This window comes from Tachypleus tridentatus, chromosome 8 (assembly GCF_004210375.1).
Source record: "Tachypleus tridentatus isolate NWPU-2018 chromosome 8, ASM421037v1, whole genome shotgun sequence".
NCBI classification, from domain to species: Eukaryota; Metazoa; Arthropoda; class Merostomata; order Xiphosura; family Limulidae; genus Tachypleus; species Tachypleus tridentatus.
Genome location: NC_134832.1, coordinates 30,752,911 through 30,770,783, shown reverse-complemented (window position 1 = coordinate 30,770,783; position 17,873 = coordinate 30,752,911).

Sequence of the window (17,873 nt, the reverse complement as noted above, 5' to 3'; positions counted from 1 at the left end):
ATAAATCTTAAGGCCAATGAACATAAAGTAAAAATATGCATTTTGCGTTGTTAGACACAACCACTTATTTGAGTAGAGCTTCGAAAGATAAAAGTAAGAAAATGGAAAATATAAAAAACAAACTTTTTTTAGCATGTATTAGGGAAAATGTGAACACCATGGAAGCACCAAACATGGGACGTAAAAAAGTGGAAGAAGGTTTTGTTTTCTGATGTGAAAAAATGTAACCTGGATGGTCCAGATGGCTTCCAGCGTTTCTGGCACGATAAGGATATCCCACCGGAGACATTTTCTACACGACACAGTGAATGAGGTTCCATCATGATCCATAGAACAATGGAGCTTCAGGTTATACAGAGGCGTTAAACAGACAGTAGTTGGCTACATTGGCATGTTGGAGAAAGCATCCTCATTGCCTGAAGGCCCTTGCTTGTGAGGAAATGACTGGATCTTTCAGCAGGACAACGCTGCAATCCACAATGCCCGCAGGGCAAAGGACTTTTTCATGGCGAACAAAGTGATTCTTGGACCATCCAGCGTGTTCGCCCGAACTGAACCCCATTGAAAATGTTTGTGGAGGATGGCAATGGAAGTCTGTAGAAATGGACGTCAATTCCAAACAGTGCATGATCTTTGTGAAGCCATATTCACCACTTGGAATAATATTCTAGCTAGCCTTCTGCAAGCGCTTATATTGACAATGCCAAAGCGAATTTTATTCGCAATGACGGGCGTATAACTCACTACTTAGATATCTTGTTGGGCATTTCATACCCTGTTTAGAACTTTTTTTTTGATATGGTCTTAAACATTTGACTAGCAAATATTTAGGTTAGTTTCATAGTGTTCACATTTTCCCTTTCAAATGCTAAAAAAAGTAATTTTTATTTTCCCTTTTCTTATTTTCATCTTTCGAAGCTGTACCCAAATAAGTAGTTGAGTCTAACAACGCGAAATGCATATTTTTTCCTTATGTTTATCGGCCTCAAGATTTTGGCCAGCAGTGTATATAAATATTTTCCTTCAAGTTGATTTTCTCGTCATCACGGATTAGAATGCTTATTTAACCATTACTGTTGTTTTTCCAATGATCTTTAAAGTACAACTTTAACCGTTACTATTGTCTTTTTGAACAATGTTTAAAATGCTAATGTAACCATTATTGATGTTTCTTTCTGTTATCTTCAGGAAACAACATTATCCGTTACCGTTCTTACATTGAAGAATGCTTATCATGCTGATTTAACCATTATTGTTGTTTCTTTCAATGATCTTTAGGAAAGAAATTTAACTGTTATCGTTGTTTCTTTGAAAATTTTAGAATGCTAATTTAAGTATTATTGTTGTTTCTTTCAATGTTCTTTAGAATAAAACTTTAACCGTTACTGTTCTTTCAGGGAACAAGGTTTAGAATGCTAATTTATTCATTATTGTTGTTTGTTTCAATGATTCTTAAAATACAACTTTAATCTTGACTGTTGTTTCACTAAACAATATTTAGAATGCTAAGTTAATCATTAATATTGTGTCTTTCAGTGATCTTTAGAATACAACTTTAACCGTTCTGTTGTTTGATTGAAAAATGTTTAGAATGCTAATTTAACCATTATTATTGTTTCTTTCAAAATTCCTTAGAATACAAATTTAACATTTACTGTTATTTCGTTGAACAACGCTCTGAAGGCTAATTTAAGCATTATTTTCGTTTCTTTCAACGATCTTCAGGATAAAACTTTAACCCTTGTCGTTCTTTCACTAAACAACATTTAGAATGCTAATTTAACCATTATTGTTGTTTCTTTCTACGATCTTTAGAATAGAAATGTAACAATTACTGTTGTTTCATTGAAGAATACTTATAATAATAATTTAACCATTATTGTTTTTCTTTCAATAATCTTTAGAATAGCAATTTAATCATTAAATTTTCTTTCAATGATTTTTAGAATACAATTATAACTGTAACTGTTGTTTTATTGAATAATGTTTGAAATGCTAATTTAACCATTATTATTGTTTCTTTCAATTACTCTCAGACTAGAACGTTAACCGTTACTGTTTCTTCACTAAACAATGTTTAGAATGCTAATTAAATCTTTATTGTTTTTTGTTTCAATGATCTTTAGGATACAACTTTAACCATTATCATTCTTTCATTGAACAATGTTTAGAATGCTAATTTAACAATTACTGTAGTTTTCTACACTTATCTTTGGAATGCATCTTTAACCATTGCTGTTGTTTCACTAAACAATATTTAGAATGTAATTTAAGCACTATTGTTGATTTTCTCAATGATCTTTAGATAACAATTTTAACCGTTACCGTTGTTTTATTGAACAAGGTTTAGAATGCTAATTTAACCATTCTTGTTGCTTCTATCGATGATCTTAAGAAGATAACTTCACCCTTGACTGTTGTTTCATTGAAAAATCTTAGTAATGCTAATTTCACCATTATTGCTTTTTTCTTTCAATGGTCTTCAGAAAACAAATTTAACCGTTACCATTTTTTCATTGAACAACGCTTAGAATGCTTATTTAACCATTATTTTGGTTTTTTATCAATGTCCTTTAGAACAAAGCTTTATCCTTTACGGTAGTTTGATTGAACAATGTTTGGAATGCTAATTTATTCATTATTGTTGTTTCTCTCAATGAGCTTCCTAATATAACTTTTACCGTTACCGTTGTTTTATTCAACAATGTTTAGAATGCTTAGTTAACCATTATTGTTGTTTTTGTCAATGATCTTAAGGAGACAACTTTATCCGTTACTGTTCTTTTATTGAAAAAAGCTTAGTACGTTGATGTAACCATTATTGTTTTTCCTTTTAACGATCTTTAGAATACAACTTTAACTATTCTGTTGTTTCATTGAACAATGTTTAAAATGCTAATTTAACCATTATTTTGTCTTTCAATGATCTTTAGAATATCACTTTAAAGTTACTGATATTTCATTGAACAAGGTATAGAATGCTAATTAACCATTATTGTTTGTTGTTTCAGTGATCTTTAGGATACATCTTTTACCGTTACCATTCCTTTATTGAAAAATGATTGTAATGCTAATTTAACAATTACTGCAGTTTCTTCCACGTATGTTTGGGATAGAACTTTAACCACTGCTGATGTTTCAGTAAACAATATTCAGAATGCTAATTTAAGCGTTATTGTTGATTTTCTTAGTGATTTTTAGTATACAACTTTAACCTTTACTAATGTTTCATTGAACAATGTTTAGAATAGTAATTTAATAATTATTTTTGTTTCTTTCAATGATCTTTGGAATAAAACTTTATCCATTACTGTTGTTTCACTGAACAATGTTTAAAATGCTAACTTAACCATTATTGTTGTTTCTTTTAATTATTTTTGGAATACAGTTTTAAACATAAGAGTTGTTTCACTGAAAAATGTTTAAAATGCTAATTTTACCGTTATTCGTGATTCGTTCAATGATCTTTAGACAACGTTAACCGTTACTGTTGTCTCATTGAAAAATGTTCAAAGTGCTATATTAACCATTATTGTTGTTTCTTTCGATAATCCTTAAAATACTACTTTAACTCTTTCTGTTGTTTCATTAAACAGTGTTTAGGAACCTAATTTAACCATTGTTGTTGTTTCTTTAAATGACTTTTAGAATACTACTTTAACTTTGACTGTTGTTTTATTGAACAATAATTTAAATGCTAATTTATCCATTGTTGTTGTTTCAGTGATCTTTAGTATACAACTTTAACCTTGGCTATTGTTTCATTGTTCAATTTATGGAAAGCAAATGTAACCATTATTGTTGTCTATTTCAAAAATCTTTAGGATTCATCTTTATCCATTACCGTCCTTTCATTGAACAATGTTTAGAATGCTAATTTAACAGTTATTGTTATTTCTTTCAACGATCTTTAGAATACGACTTTAGCCTCGACTGCTATTTTATGGAACAATAATTAGAAGGCTAATATAACCATTATTGTTGTTTCTCTCAATGATTTTTAGAATACAAATTTATTCTTTCTGGGTAAGTCATTTAACAATGTTTAGAAAGCTAATTTAACCATTATTGTTGTTTTTTTCACTGATCATTACAATAATAATTTATCCGTTTCCGTTGTGTTATTGAACAATGCTTAGAATGCTAATGTATCCATTATTGTTGTTTCTTTGAATAATATTTAGAATACAACTTTAGCCTTGACTGTTGTTTCTTTTGAAAAATGTTTAGTATGCTATTTTATCATTATTTTTGTGTCTTTCAATGATCGTTATAATAAAACTAAATAATGTTTAGAAATCTAATTTAACCATTATTATTGTTTCTTTCAATGATATTTAAAATAAAACATTAGCTTTACAGTTCTTTCACTGAACAATGTTTAGAATGCTAATTTAACTACTATTGTTGTTTCTTTCAACGGTCTTTAGGATACAACATTAACAGTTACAGTTGTTTCATTGAACAATGTTTAGAATATCAAGTTTAACGTTTTGGTTGATTTTTTAAATAATCTTTAAATTACAACTTTAACCGTTACTGTTGTTTCATTGGAAAAGTTGAGAATGGTAATTTAAAGATTATTGTTGTTTCTTTCAATGATATTTGGGACACAACTATAGCCTAAACTGTTATTTTATAGAACAATATTTAGAATGCTAATTAAACTATAATTGTTGTTTATTTCAATGATATATAGAAGGTAACTTTAACCTTGACTGTTGTTTCATTGAAAAACCTTAAGAATGCTAATTTCACTATTATTTTTGTTTCTTTTAATGATCTTTAGAACACATCTTTAAACGTTACTTTATTTTATTGAACAATGTTTAGAATGCTAATTTAACCATTGATGTTGTTTCTTTTAATGATCTTTGAAATACAACTTTATCTTTACGGTTGTTTCATTGAATACTGTTCATAATGCTACTTTAACCATTATTTTTTTGTCTGTCAATGATATTTAGGATGCAATTTAACCTTCACCGTTCTTTCATTGAACAATGATTAGAATGCTAATTTAACAGTTATAGGTGATTCTTTCAACGATCTTTAAACTACAACTTTAACCGTTACTGTTGTTTCACTAAAAAATGTTGAGAATGTTAATTTAACCATTATTGTTGTTTATTTTAATGATCTTTAGGATAAAACTTTAACCGATACTGTTCTTTCATTGAACAATGTTTAGAATGCTAACTTAACCATTATTATTGTTTCCTTTAATGATCTTTACAATAGTAATTTATCCGCTCCCCTTGTTTTATTGAATAATGTTTAGGTGCTAATTTATCCATTATTGTTGTTTGTTTAAATGATATTTAGAATACAACATTAATCTTGACTGCTGTTTCATTGAACAGTGTTTAGAATGCTAATTTCATCGTTATTGTTGTTGCTTTCAATAATCTTTAGAATAAATCTTTAACCATTACTGTTGTTTCTTTGAATATTGTTTGGAGTGCTAGTTTAACCATTATTCTTGTTTCTTTGAATGTTCTTTAGAATACACTTTTAACCGTTACCGTTGTTTCATTCAAGAATGTTTAAAATGGTAATTTAACGATTATTGTTGATTTTTTCAATAATTTTTAGAATACAACGTTAACCGTTGCTGTTGTTTCAGTCAGTTATTTTTTGAAATACTGGTTTCTTAAATATGTGTTTATTTGTTTGTAGTTAAGCACAAAACTACTCGAAAATCTATCCTTTCTCTTCTCACTACGGGTATAGGAACCCTGTTTTTAGCGTTGTAATTCCGTAAACATATTATTCTGTTGCCACTAGTGGAGTTGCTAATACTCTTGCGCATATGGTCACTCCAAAAAATGCTCTGACTTACATTTTATCTTAAGTGTTAGTTAAGGAAAAGGAAAATTAGCCTAAAATATGGAAAATGTTATTTTCTTAAATGTATATTTTTTATGTATATTTATTTTGACATTTGGGCATGAAATTCTTCCGAGCTATTCGCTAAATCTATAAAGCGATCAAATCATTTTTTCTTAGAATATTAATGAGTAGAAAAGAATGATTGCACTAAATTGGAATTGCCGTTGACTTAAATGAAAACAGTCAACATCTAGCTCATAGAAACATGATTTTGGATTTAATGTGCATTTATCCATATTTATAATTTTAAATTTGTGTATATTATATTCCTTTCGAAACTGTTGTGTGTTTTAAAGATCAAATAAACTCGCATTACTTCGTTTTCATTCTAATACATTTTGCAATTTATTTTTTCCGTAGTGTTAATAATAAACTTAGTCTATAAAGCTAGATAAATTTGATGTGTGGATGTACATTATTTGGTAAATTTGTAAAACTTAACGTACAACATAAATTGTATAGTAAAGAATACTTTTACCTGTGGTAATTTTGTGTTATTTTTTCCTTGATATAAAATTATTTGTTGCATTATACAAAATATATTCGGTGTTCAGTTACTCGGACAAGAACAACAGTATCCCAGCTATGGGTTCTGACTGCTTTTGTTTGATGTGGAATTTCGCGTAAAGCTACACGAGTTCTATCTGTGCTAGTCATCCCTCAATTAGCAGAGAAAGACAAGAGGAAAAGCAGCTAGTCATCATTACCTACCGTCAACTTTTGGGTTACTCTTTTACCGACGACTAGTGGGTTTGACCGCTACAATATATCACCCCCACGGCTGAACGAGCTAGCATGTTTGGTGGAACGGAGATTGGAACCCGCGACCCTCAGGTTGCGAGTCGAGCGTTCCCTAATCACCTGACCATGCCGGGCCACGGATTTTTATATAAATAATCTAATGAAGGACCAACAATTTACAAGTTAAATAATAAATTTATGCCACAAATACAAAACAGGTTTGACTTTTAAAGATCTGAACACAAAGTGGAATCAATGGACTCAAACTATATCTTTACTTGTATAGTTTGTGCAATATTTGTCTTTCAAAAAACAATACTCCTACACATTTCTAACCGTCAAAAGTCATGTAAGTGGCTTAGAAGTTTTACCTGCCTTATGTGATAATAAATTCTCTCCTTTTCCATGTGGTATAAGGTCACTGCTGACCAATAGCTTCGCCAGACACTGAAGTACGAGACTCATGTCCCAATTCTGTTTGAAACAAATCAGAATAGAACATCTTAATCGTTGTCATACTGAAACGCCGAAAATTCCCGACCCCAAAGTTTTAAGTATCTAGCGACGCCTCTGTTGCTGACCCTTTATAAGAAGTTAAAAAACAAACTTATATGACCCTGGATACGCCAAAAAGGTGCAAAATCCGATAACTTTAAAAGAAAAGCATGCCCTCTGAGCAGAAATTTCTAATTGAGTTAAATTTAGGATAGTTAAAAGAAACAAACACAAGACTGCTGGTTAGTGCGTTTACTAAGGTTATTTTTAATAAATGACTTTAAATCAGGGGTGTGCAACAGGCGGCCCGCGGGCCACAACCCGGCCCGCCAAGCCATTTAGTGTGGCCCTAGTTGTTGTAATCTAACCATGTGGCCTGATCTGTAATCCAACGCAAATGGAATATTTTTAAAAGCATCGATCCTACGGGATTCCCAGGCTTCGACTCGACAAACTTCTAAAATTATCTTTGCTAGAGAGGAGCAGGCCGAATTCGATTGGTCGGCCTCCTTAGGGCATGAATAGGTGACGTGCACTAGCACTATTGTCTACGACTCAACGTCATGTCCTGAACCTCGCCTTCGCCCGCTGGCGACAATTTTCCCTAACCTCTGCTGTCCGTCATTCATTATTGGTGAATATTTTATTACCTTTTACAGTTACTACAAGAGATTGAAAGTAAATTGATTATTATTTAGCATATTGTTGTGACTTTACTGAATTTATTAAAATTTTTGCTTTCAGATGCATCTGATTCTATGTACAGTGTGACCTCGTTATTCGCGGGGTTACGTTCTTTACCCTCCGCGAATAGCGAAAACCGCGAATATTGGACGCAGTTTTAAAACGTATATGTATGCGATTATATACTATATGAAATGCTTCCCAAACACTAATGATACTTATACTCATTGATGCAGTAATAATGTAGCAATATTGCATACTGTTATGTATTTCACTAAATTGTACCGTGCGTTACCGGGCTGTGCTTTGCCGTTTGCGTTGTTAGGGAAGCTGAGGCAGTCAGCCAATAGCAGTCCAATCTTGTTTGGTGAAGACGACAATTGATAAAAACGGCTTGATTGAGTAAATACAACAGAAATCTCCTCGAAAAGCCCTTTCAGTCTCTGTGACCTACAAAACGCAGTTCGCGCATAACCCGCGAATATGCGGGGCCGCGAATGGCGAACCGCGAATAGGCGAGGTCACACTGTATTTTGCTATTCTCAATTAATTTAAGTACCGGAAGGCTATGATCGGGATGCCAATTTAGAAACACGTGTTTCTGTCCATAAGAGGTTCCATGTGTAAATAAATTCTATGTTTTTTTCTACTTTGCTATTTTCGTGAGAATAATTTTTGTTTTGATTTCAGGGCTAGTAAAATGTCAGCAGTTAAGAAACGAAAAATTGATGATGAGGGAAGGTTATTCAACAGTGAATGGTGCACAAAATATCTTGTTGTCCCACATAATCAAGGTGTTGTCTGCCTCGTCTGTCAAACTACAATTGCAGTCATGAAAGAGTACAATATTAAGCGACATTACGCAACTAAGCACTCCTCCCAGTTTGATGAAATTGTTGGTCAGGCACGAAAGGACAAAATTGAGCATTTAAAAACATCCATTGAAAAGACGTAATAAAATAAAATGTTTTAACTGTAAGCGACTTACATTTTTTTTTTATAATTCTAAGACGTCGCATAATTCGATAATCTAAACATCACTGTTTGCATAAACTCTGGGGACGTGAAACGAAACACAACCGATCAGTATCTGTGTTAACTGGACAGTTCAACCAATAAAACAAGTTATCACATCTGTTACATCAGAGCAGTATTTATCTTAACTAGACTGTTCAACCAACAAAACAAATTTGCACTTCTGTCACAGCTAATAGTATCTGTGTTAATTAGATTATTCAACTCACAAAACAAGATGGCACATCTGTCATAAGCAGATAATCTAATGCAATAAGAAAGTGGCTATGACAAGATATTTTTATAAAAATTCACGTAAGTAAAAGAAATATTAATCAAAAAACATTTTGATATCCAATCTGGTAATCGTGGGTTCGAATAGCCGTAACCGAACGTGCTTTCCCTTTAAGCGGTGGGGTCGTTATAACAATCTGTTAATCCCACTATTTGTTGGTAAAATAGTATCCCATTGTTGGCGGTGGATGGCGTTGACTAGCCATCTAGTCTATCACTACCAAATTAAGGACAGCTAGCGCAGATAGCCCTCGAATAGCTTTCTACGAAATCCACAACAAATCAAACTAATCAAAAACAGGTTCATTGACTATGTAGCTTACACTAAGGTAAATGGTGCTGAGATTTCTTAGAGGGTAAGTAGAGTTGTAGTGTTTTGCTTCTTTCAAAGAACTCACGGCGAGTGACTTAAACCTCACATGTGTTGTCCGATACAGGATTACACGCAGAGTGCTCAAACGTTACCGTAAATTTGTCAATTAATTTGTGATTTTCTTGTTATTACAATCTTATATAGGTATCGTACTTTTATACACACAGTCAAGGGCGAGGGGGGTAAGCTATGTCGCAAGTCGAAAATGCGCCTAGATACTTCTTGTAGAAGGAATATTTAAGGTTTTAAGAAATTGACGAGAATCTTTATAACCAATTGAAATCTGATAGATTTAAATGCAAACCTAAGTAAAATGTTCGGTGGCGTACTTATCTGATTATTATATAAATGTATAAAGTCCGAGCAATTAGATGATAAGAGTGGTGCTTTATAGAAAGAAGGCATGTTTTATAGTTTCTAAGTAAACTATAAATCAAACGTTATGAGTATAAGTAAACGATAAATTAAAGAAGCTATTTATTTTTAAAATAAAATAACATAAGTCAATATACAAGAAAACTGAAATATAACTTCATAATATCGCACGGAGTCATCAATACAGCATTGAAATTATTGAAAAGTTAAACCAAATAAGACGTAATGCAAAAACAAAACAGGGTTATGTAATCAAGAACTTATTTTCATACTTTTTTTTTTCATTAAGAAGCTAAACATAAGTTTCTCTTATGCAACAAATTCAGCCGCGGTGGGGCGTATAAAGATTTTTTTTTCTCTAGATTCTCTTCCTGGTGATATTTTCTTTATCAACAGTTTAACTGGCTTTATCAATGTTGCCTTATTTCATTACCAGGCTGTGTTTTAGGGTTAGTTACTTGCTGAATTTTATGAGCGTGAATTTGATATGGTTTGAGTAATATTATAGTTATTGTCAGTTTTACCCCAGTGAGTATTTTTGTGAAATTGGTGTTTTCTTTCTTGTAGCAGTTGGATGTGCTCATGAACGCCACGTGAGCAATATAAGACAATTCTATCTAATCTTTCTAGAATGGAAGATGAAAGAAAGAAAAAAAATACGAGTTTAGAAGAAATTTTGAAGCAACTGAAAGTTTCATCTATCTAAAAGAGAGCACTACGTGAATAGATTGTCTTTTACACAACCAACTGTATGGTTCAGCGTTACGTGAATAGATTGACTTTTACATTGCCAACTGTATGGTTCATCATCCCTTGAAAACTAGACAGTAATTCTGCTACTTGTTCTATATTTAATAGTGTAGAGTGAACACAGAGTAACTGATCATATCACTACAGTGTATCTCGAAAGCATAGGGTGTGGGTGGTGGAGGAATATTTCATGGTGGGACAATAAAATTAATTTTTCTCACAAGGTGGTCTAGGGTTATATAGACCTCCTGTAGTGTGTCGTTGTCTAGGGTTATATAGACCTCCTGCAGTGTGTCGTTATTTTAATTTTAACACCCTCTTGGAAAGCCTGCTGGCCTCAATAATTTTTCCAAGAAATACAACAAAAACATTTATGGGTTTTATATTCTCGTCGTATAACTACTTACAGAAAATTGGCTGGAAATAATTCATTGTAATAACAACTCCTTCCCTTTATGGTCTTAAAATTCTGTTCTACCCTTACATATTTAACATTGCTAAATATTCGACAGTAAAGCTCGTATCTTTAAAGAATATCATCAGAGGGCCTGGCATGGCCAGGTGGTTAAGGCACTCGGCTCGTTATCTGATGGTCGCGGGTTCGATCCTCCGTCGCACCAAACATGCTCGCCCTTACAGCCGTGGGGGCGTTATAATGTTACGATCAATCCCACTATTCATTGGTAAAAGAGTAGCCCAAAAGTTGGCGGTGGGTGGTGATGACTAGCTGCCTTCCCTTTAGCAGATAGCTCTCGTGTAGCTTTACGCGAAATTCTAAGCAAATCACACCAAGAACAACAACAAAAACATTGAGGACAAATCCTTAATTTCATCACACGCGTTTTCATAACGAAATAAAAACACTGCAAACCTTTTTACTGTTATTTATATACAGTAAGAAGGGTTATTTTTTGCAGAGTTTATATAAATGAGTAGCGATTACAGCGCTTTCGTAAGTTAATGTAGGTTCAGCTTACTTTTTAAAACAATTAAATGGATTTTTATTTTTATTTCCTTAATAAATAATTAATACCGAATTCGATGAGTTAAGTAAAAAATAGTGCGTAGTTTGAGTTGTCTTGTTATAAATCTGATAAGCATTTAAATAGACTTCCTCTTAATGGCATCTAAAGAAAGTATTATATTGTTTGAGATACTATTGCAAATTTGCACAATTTTGGAAGGATAGACAAGTTAGCTCGCCAACAGCACCCACTGCCAATTATCGCACTACTGCTATTGAAGAATAGAGTTTGAACTTAATTGCTAAAACGCTGAGGGCGATTTTTTGAAAAAGGTTTGATTTTTTTGGAATTTTTCGAAAAGCTGCATAAGAGCTATCTGCGCTAGCCGTCCATAATTTAGCAGTATAAGACAAGAGGGAAGGCCGCTGGTAATCACCACCCACCGCCAACGAATAGTAGAATTGACCGTCAAATTATAACGCCCTACGGCTGAAAGGACGAGCATGTATGGTGCGACGGGGATTCGAACCTGCAACCCTCATATAATGAGTCGATTTACGTCCTCTCTTTTCTTCTCAGTTATAAATATTTCCTTATTGGTTAATAACAAAATATAAGATCATATTATAATTTTGAAGTATATTGATGTTTTTGGAGAAGGTCATGCAAACGTTTCACGAAGTCACGGTTGTAATGAACCAAACAACATAAGACGACGGTTTTACTTGTAGTTAGCTTTATCAATTTGTTCTTAACCATGTGGTCCTTTATGGGAGAACGTAAGTTATTTTAAATTCGACGTAAATGTTTAACTAAATAAAAAATCGACTTCAGAGAAAGTTATGGACTTGGTTTTTGTTCCCAGAGTTTTCTTTCCTGTGAAAGAGATATTCTTCTAAGGCATAAGTTTCTCTGCATAGCTCTATGTATATATTTAACTAAATGCACAATGAAATCACATTACTAACATAAGGTTGAATACAAACCTACTACTTTATGCTAGTAATATTCTTTCATTGTGCATCTGCTAAATATTTATAGTTACGTGCTATTTGGCTATTATTTCTATCTGAAAGTAAGCAAGTAGTCACATGTTATAACTAAAAACTTTCCATGAAACAAATATATCTTTATTCAAGTAAAATATAGTGAAAGATTACAGATAACTGGGTTTAGTTATGCTTTCTAAGTAAACAGAATGTGTCCAATCTTGAGTTGTAATAACTATAGGAGATCAATCCATGAACATACGTACTTTTCTCTTCTAGGCTATGTTTTGGTCGAAGTTATTGAGCTGTTCTTGGATACATTGACTATCTCTGTCTGCTCTTTCTCTTTTTTGTCAATGAGACTGATCTAATGACGTGCATGACTTAGCATTCTGTAAAGTTTTAGACTTAGGATTCCCTATAGTCCTAAGTAAAATTAGTCTTATTCAGAATTTGCGCTAAAATATAGTCATACAGCCCAAACAATATTATCATAAGAGTCCATCAATGGTCTTGTATGGATATTCCTGGTTCGTTTTAATTCCGGGTTCGAATCCCCATCACACTAAACACGCTCGCCCTTTCAGCTGTGGGTATGTTATAATGTGACGGTTAATCCCATTATTCTTCGGTAAAAGAGTAGATTAAGAGCTGGTGGTAGGTGGTTATGACTAGCTACGTTCCCTCTAGTCTTGCACTGCTGAATTAGAGGACAGCGAGCGCAGACAACCCTCGTGTAGCTTTGCGCGAAATACAAAACAATCAATCAAACAATTAATAGTTCTATTTTATTATTGGAACTAACAAATATGTTTTTTTATTCCGAAGGTTTGGTTTATTCGTGTTATACGTACAATTTCTCAGCACATCTGTACTTGTGACCTTAGTGACTAGTCTGTTAGTTTAACTTTACGTGAGAATGCCACAGGCTAAAGTATTAAACTGTAGTAATTAAAAGATACCTGCATTTTACACTTATACAATTAGAATATACAGTTTTTAATGTTTTCACACATTTTCTTAATTTAATTCATGACATTATTAACAGAATACATTCAAACAGGTTAAATACAATAGGGAGAACTCAACAGCTCGTTTGTATTGGTTAGAAAGAAAAACCAAAGAGAAAAGTGACTTTCCATTGGATATGAAATGAGTATGGATTCTGGCATAATTAGGTTTATCAAATGTCGAGCTACACAGATTTCACAATATTAATTTTGTCCTATTCCTCTGCAGTCATTATTCCTCACGTTCCATCAGCAATACATATGAAAGTGGTAGAAGTTAACTATTAGTGAATAATTTAGACAATGAATTGCAAACTAAACCTTTTTACTACTTATTGTATGGATTTGTTTGTTTCCTTCAGAGCAAAACTATGCTCAGCTAGCTGCTGTTTCTACTGCGGAGAATCGAACCCTAAATTTTAGCGTTGTAAGTCCATAACGTTACTGTTGTTTCAAAAGGAACTTGTTGTGTTAAACATGTGACAAGTTGTTTTAATATGATTAATTTCAATTTGGTTTATTCACCATAAAACTTTCCCTCTTTTCGTGAAATGCTTGTTAAAAATCAGTATGCTTGAACACGATACACTAAAACTATGAAAATATTTTGATCTTGAACTATGAATTTTGTTATTGTAGAAGGTTAGACCAAATATCCTTTCTTGTTCTATTTGTACTCTAGTGTTTAAACTTGTTACATACAGTTCACGGAAAATTCATTTCCGAGAACATGCAGAACACACAATGTGACTGAAGAGGAATTGGGATCTGATAACGTGTACAAGTATAGAGGGATGCTATTCCAGGATCAGTAATTCTTGTCTGTAGTGGTGCACAATTACGTCAACAATCTGCATGATACATTATAACCAGGAGATTAGAGTCGTTATAGTAAACCAGTACTTCTAAATCAACTGAACCTTTATCAGTTATTTTCTACATATCGTATGATGGAAGGAGGATGCATCACCAGAGTAGTAAATCATTAGGACATTCTGAGATTAATAGTGCATTTTTGTCGGCCGCACGATGTTTGCCATTTAGACCAAATGAAGTCTAGTGCTGGTCGTCAGTGGCTCTGACAAGGTTTAATATGTACCTCAGATGATGTTCGCCAGAAAAACCTGTATCACTCGTGATGACGAGAAATAGTCACTAGCTGATAAAATAAGTAATGGTATGAAAAATCATAACACAAAATGGTTACATTGAACATCACAGTAGTTCATTGTTGGTGAGTTCTTTGCTTTGTACATATCGTTATCTTTTGTTTTTATGTCATCCCGTTTTTCGATGTATCATTGTGGTATATTCCTAGTAATTTATATTACTCCTTATAATTAGGCCAAATTTTGGTCACCTTTTGACATCCTCAACCTTTGCATAAGGTCACACTACTTCAATAATGCTCATTTACATCAGGGTTTGTGTTGACCAAGCCACAGTTATGAGCTTTTTGGTTTCTTTTTACCAGCCTCTTTTATGTCGATTTTATATTTGATAATGTCTTTTACATTTGCTGAGGTCATTGTTATGCTGGTAAATAAATCCCAGGCCAGATATGTCGTGTTCAAGAAAGAATAGAATGATGAATCAGAATCAGTTTGTACTTGTCAGAAGTCAGATTGGCTTTAATTTTGTGTAAGTCATTAACATTATTGTCCGAGATGCATTTACAAACTAAGGTTAATTGTACGTGTTGTACGTAGACTGTTATACCATTCACCTCTCTGATACCAAAGAAATTATTATTGAATTTTGCTTAACAATTCGAACTTGGATTCATCTATAAAAAGCATGTGTCTACAAGTTTATTTATTCCACTGTTTGTAGTCCAATGTCCATTTCTGTCATTAGTTGTAAACGTATTTCATCAACTAAACGTTTATTGATATTATTTTATGTTAATGTTTGTCTCACATCTGTTTATACCGCAAATTCATTTGTAAAACATTACCATTGTCTATCTCGTAAAGAGATGCCCTCAATTACTTAATATCATTTTTGAAAGATTTGAACTTTTTACCTTCACTGCGTCTACCATCAAGAGCACTTATTTGATATAGCGTCTTTCGAGTTTTCAACATAGCACCAATTAAACCTCGAAATTCTGCCTTAACTTGCTGTACGTAAAGTTTTCATCAGCTAAGCTTTCAATTTCTACAAGTTTGTTATGCGAAATTTCTTCCTTAAAAGTTATTACTGGACCAAAACTACGATAATAGTAACAACTATAAGACAAAGTAAAATGGCTTCTATTTGACACTGATGTGTCACATTTTGATTGGTTGTTAATGACCAGTTACAGTGTAAACTATTAAAACAGGGTAACTATGCTCTGTTTGGTTTTTGTACAAGATAAAGGGATGTCCTTTCCATATTATTTGGCTTTTATAACTTTTTCCTCAGTGTATATCAGAAATAACTGTAAAACAATGAGGAAAAAAGTTATAAAAGCCAAATAATATGGAAAGGACATCCCTTTATCTTGTACAAAAACCAAACAGAGCATAGTTACCCTGTTTTAATAGTTTACACTGTAACTGGTCATTAACAACCAATCAAAATGTGACACATCAGTGTCAAATAGAAGCCATTTTGCATTGTTAGACTCAACCACTTATTTGAGTACAGCTTTGAAAGATGAAAATAAGAAAAGGGAAAATAAAAATAAAAAACTTTTTATCATTTAATAGGGAAAATGTGAACGTTATGAAATTAACCTAAATACTTGCTGGTCAAAAGTTTAAGACCATACCAAAAATAAGTCCTAAACAGGGTAGGAAATGCCCAATAAGAAGTTTCAGTAGTGAGTTGCACGGCTGTCATTGCGAATAACTGCAAACATTTGCTTTTAGCATGGTCGATATAAGCGTTTGCAGAAGGCTGGCTGGAATGTTATTTCAAGTGGTGAAGATGGCTTCACGAAGATCATGCACTGTTTGGAATTGACGTCCATTTCTACAGACTTCCCTTACCATCCACTCCCAAGCATTTTCAATGGGGTTCAGTTCGGGCGAACACACTGGATGGTCCAAAAGAATAACGTTGTTCGCCATGAAAAAGTCCTTTGTCCTGCGGGCATTGTGGATTGCAGCGTTGTCCTGCTGAAAGATTCAGTCATTTTCACACAAGCGAGGCCCTTCAGTCAATAAGGATGCTCTTTCCAACATGCCAATGTAGCCAGCTGTTGTTTGAAACCCCCTGTATAACCTGAAGCTCCATTGTTCCATGGAAGGAGAAAGCACCCCAGATAATGATGGAACCTCCTCCACTGTGTCAAGTAGAAAATGTCTCCGGTGGGATATTCTGATCGTTCCAGTAACGTTGGAAGCCATCTGGACCATCCAGGTTAAATTTTTTCTCATCAGAGAACAAAACCTTCCTCCACTTTTCTACGTTCCATGTTTGGTGCTTTTCGGCAAAGTTTAACCGAGCTGTTTTGTGGTGTGGAAGGAGGCGTGGCCTATAAAGACATTTACGGTTTTTAAAGCCTTTCTCTCGTAGATGCCGTCTTATTGTTCTTGAGCTGCATTCTGCGTTCGTAAGGGCCTTACTTTGGTTCGATGATAGGCTGGTGTCCTGCTGGATAACCCGTCGAATCCTCCTGCTCAACGTTGGCGAAATTTTCTTGGGTCGACTACTTGAAATTCTCGTTCCGTATCCCTCAGGATCTTTTAAGAAATATCCAACAACGGTTTTACTACGCCCAATCTCATCATCGATGGCACGTTGAGAGAGACCTTGCTTTTGCAGCTAAACAATTCTGTCACGTTGAAACTCTGTCAACTTTCTAGCCATTGCCATGTTTGTACCCAATGTAACACAGGAGATGTCAGTGGGAGATGTTGAGAACGCTAATGCTTGAACACAAATGACTAAATTTCGTTACGTGTTTACCGATTAACGCTTCGTTTCAGTATGGTCTTAAAATTTTGACCAGCTAGTATTTAGGCTAATTTCATAGTGTTCACATTTTTCCTATTAAATGCTAAAAGTTTTTTTATTTTTAATTTCCCTTGTCTTATTTTCATCTTTTGAAGCTCTACTCAAATAAGTGGTTGAATCTAAGAACGCAAAATGCATATTTTTTCTTTGTGTTCATTGGCCTTAATATTTTGGCCAGCAGTATATATGTTTATGAGAATGTTACAGATTACTAGTTGGAAATCTGTATACTTAAAAATTACAAAGTAAACATTTTGGTGATGGAATCAAAAATTTGTTTATACAGAGGTTAAGTGAACTTGAACCAAATGTTTTCACATCACTCCAATCTATATTTAATTAA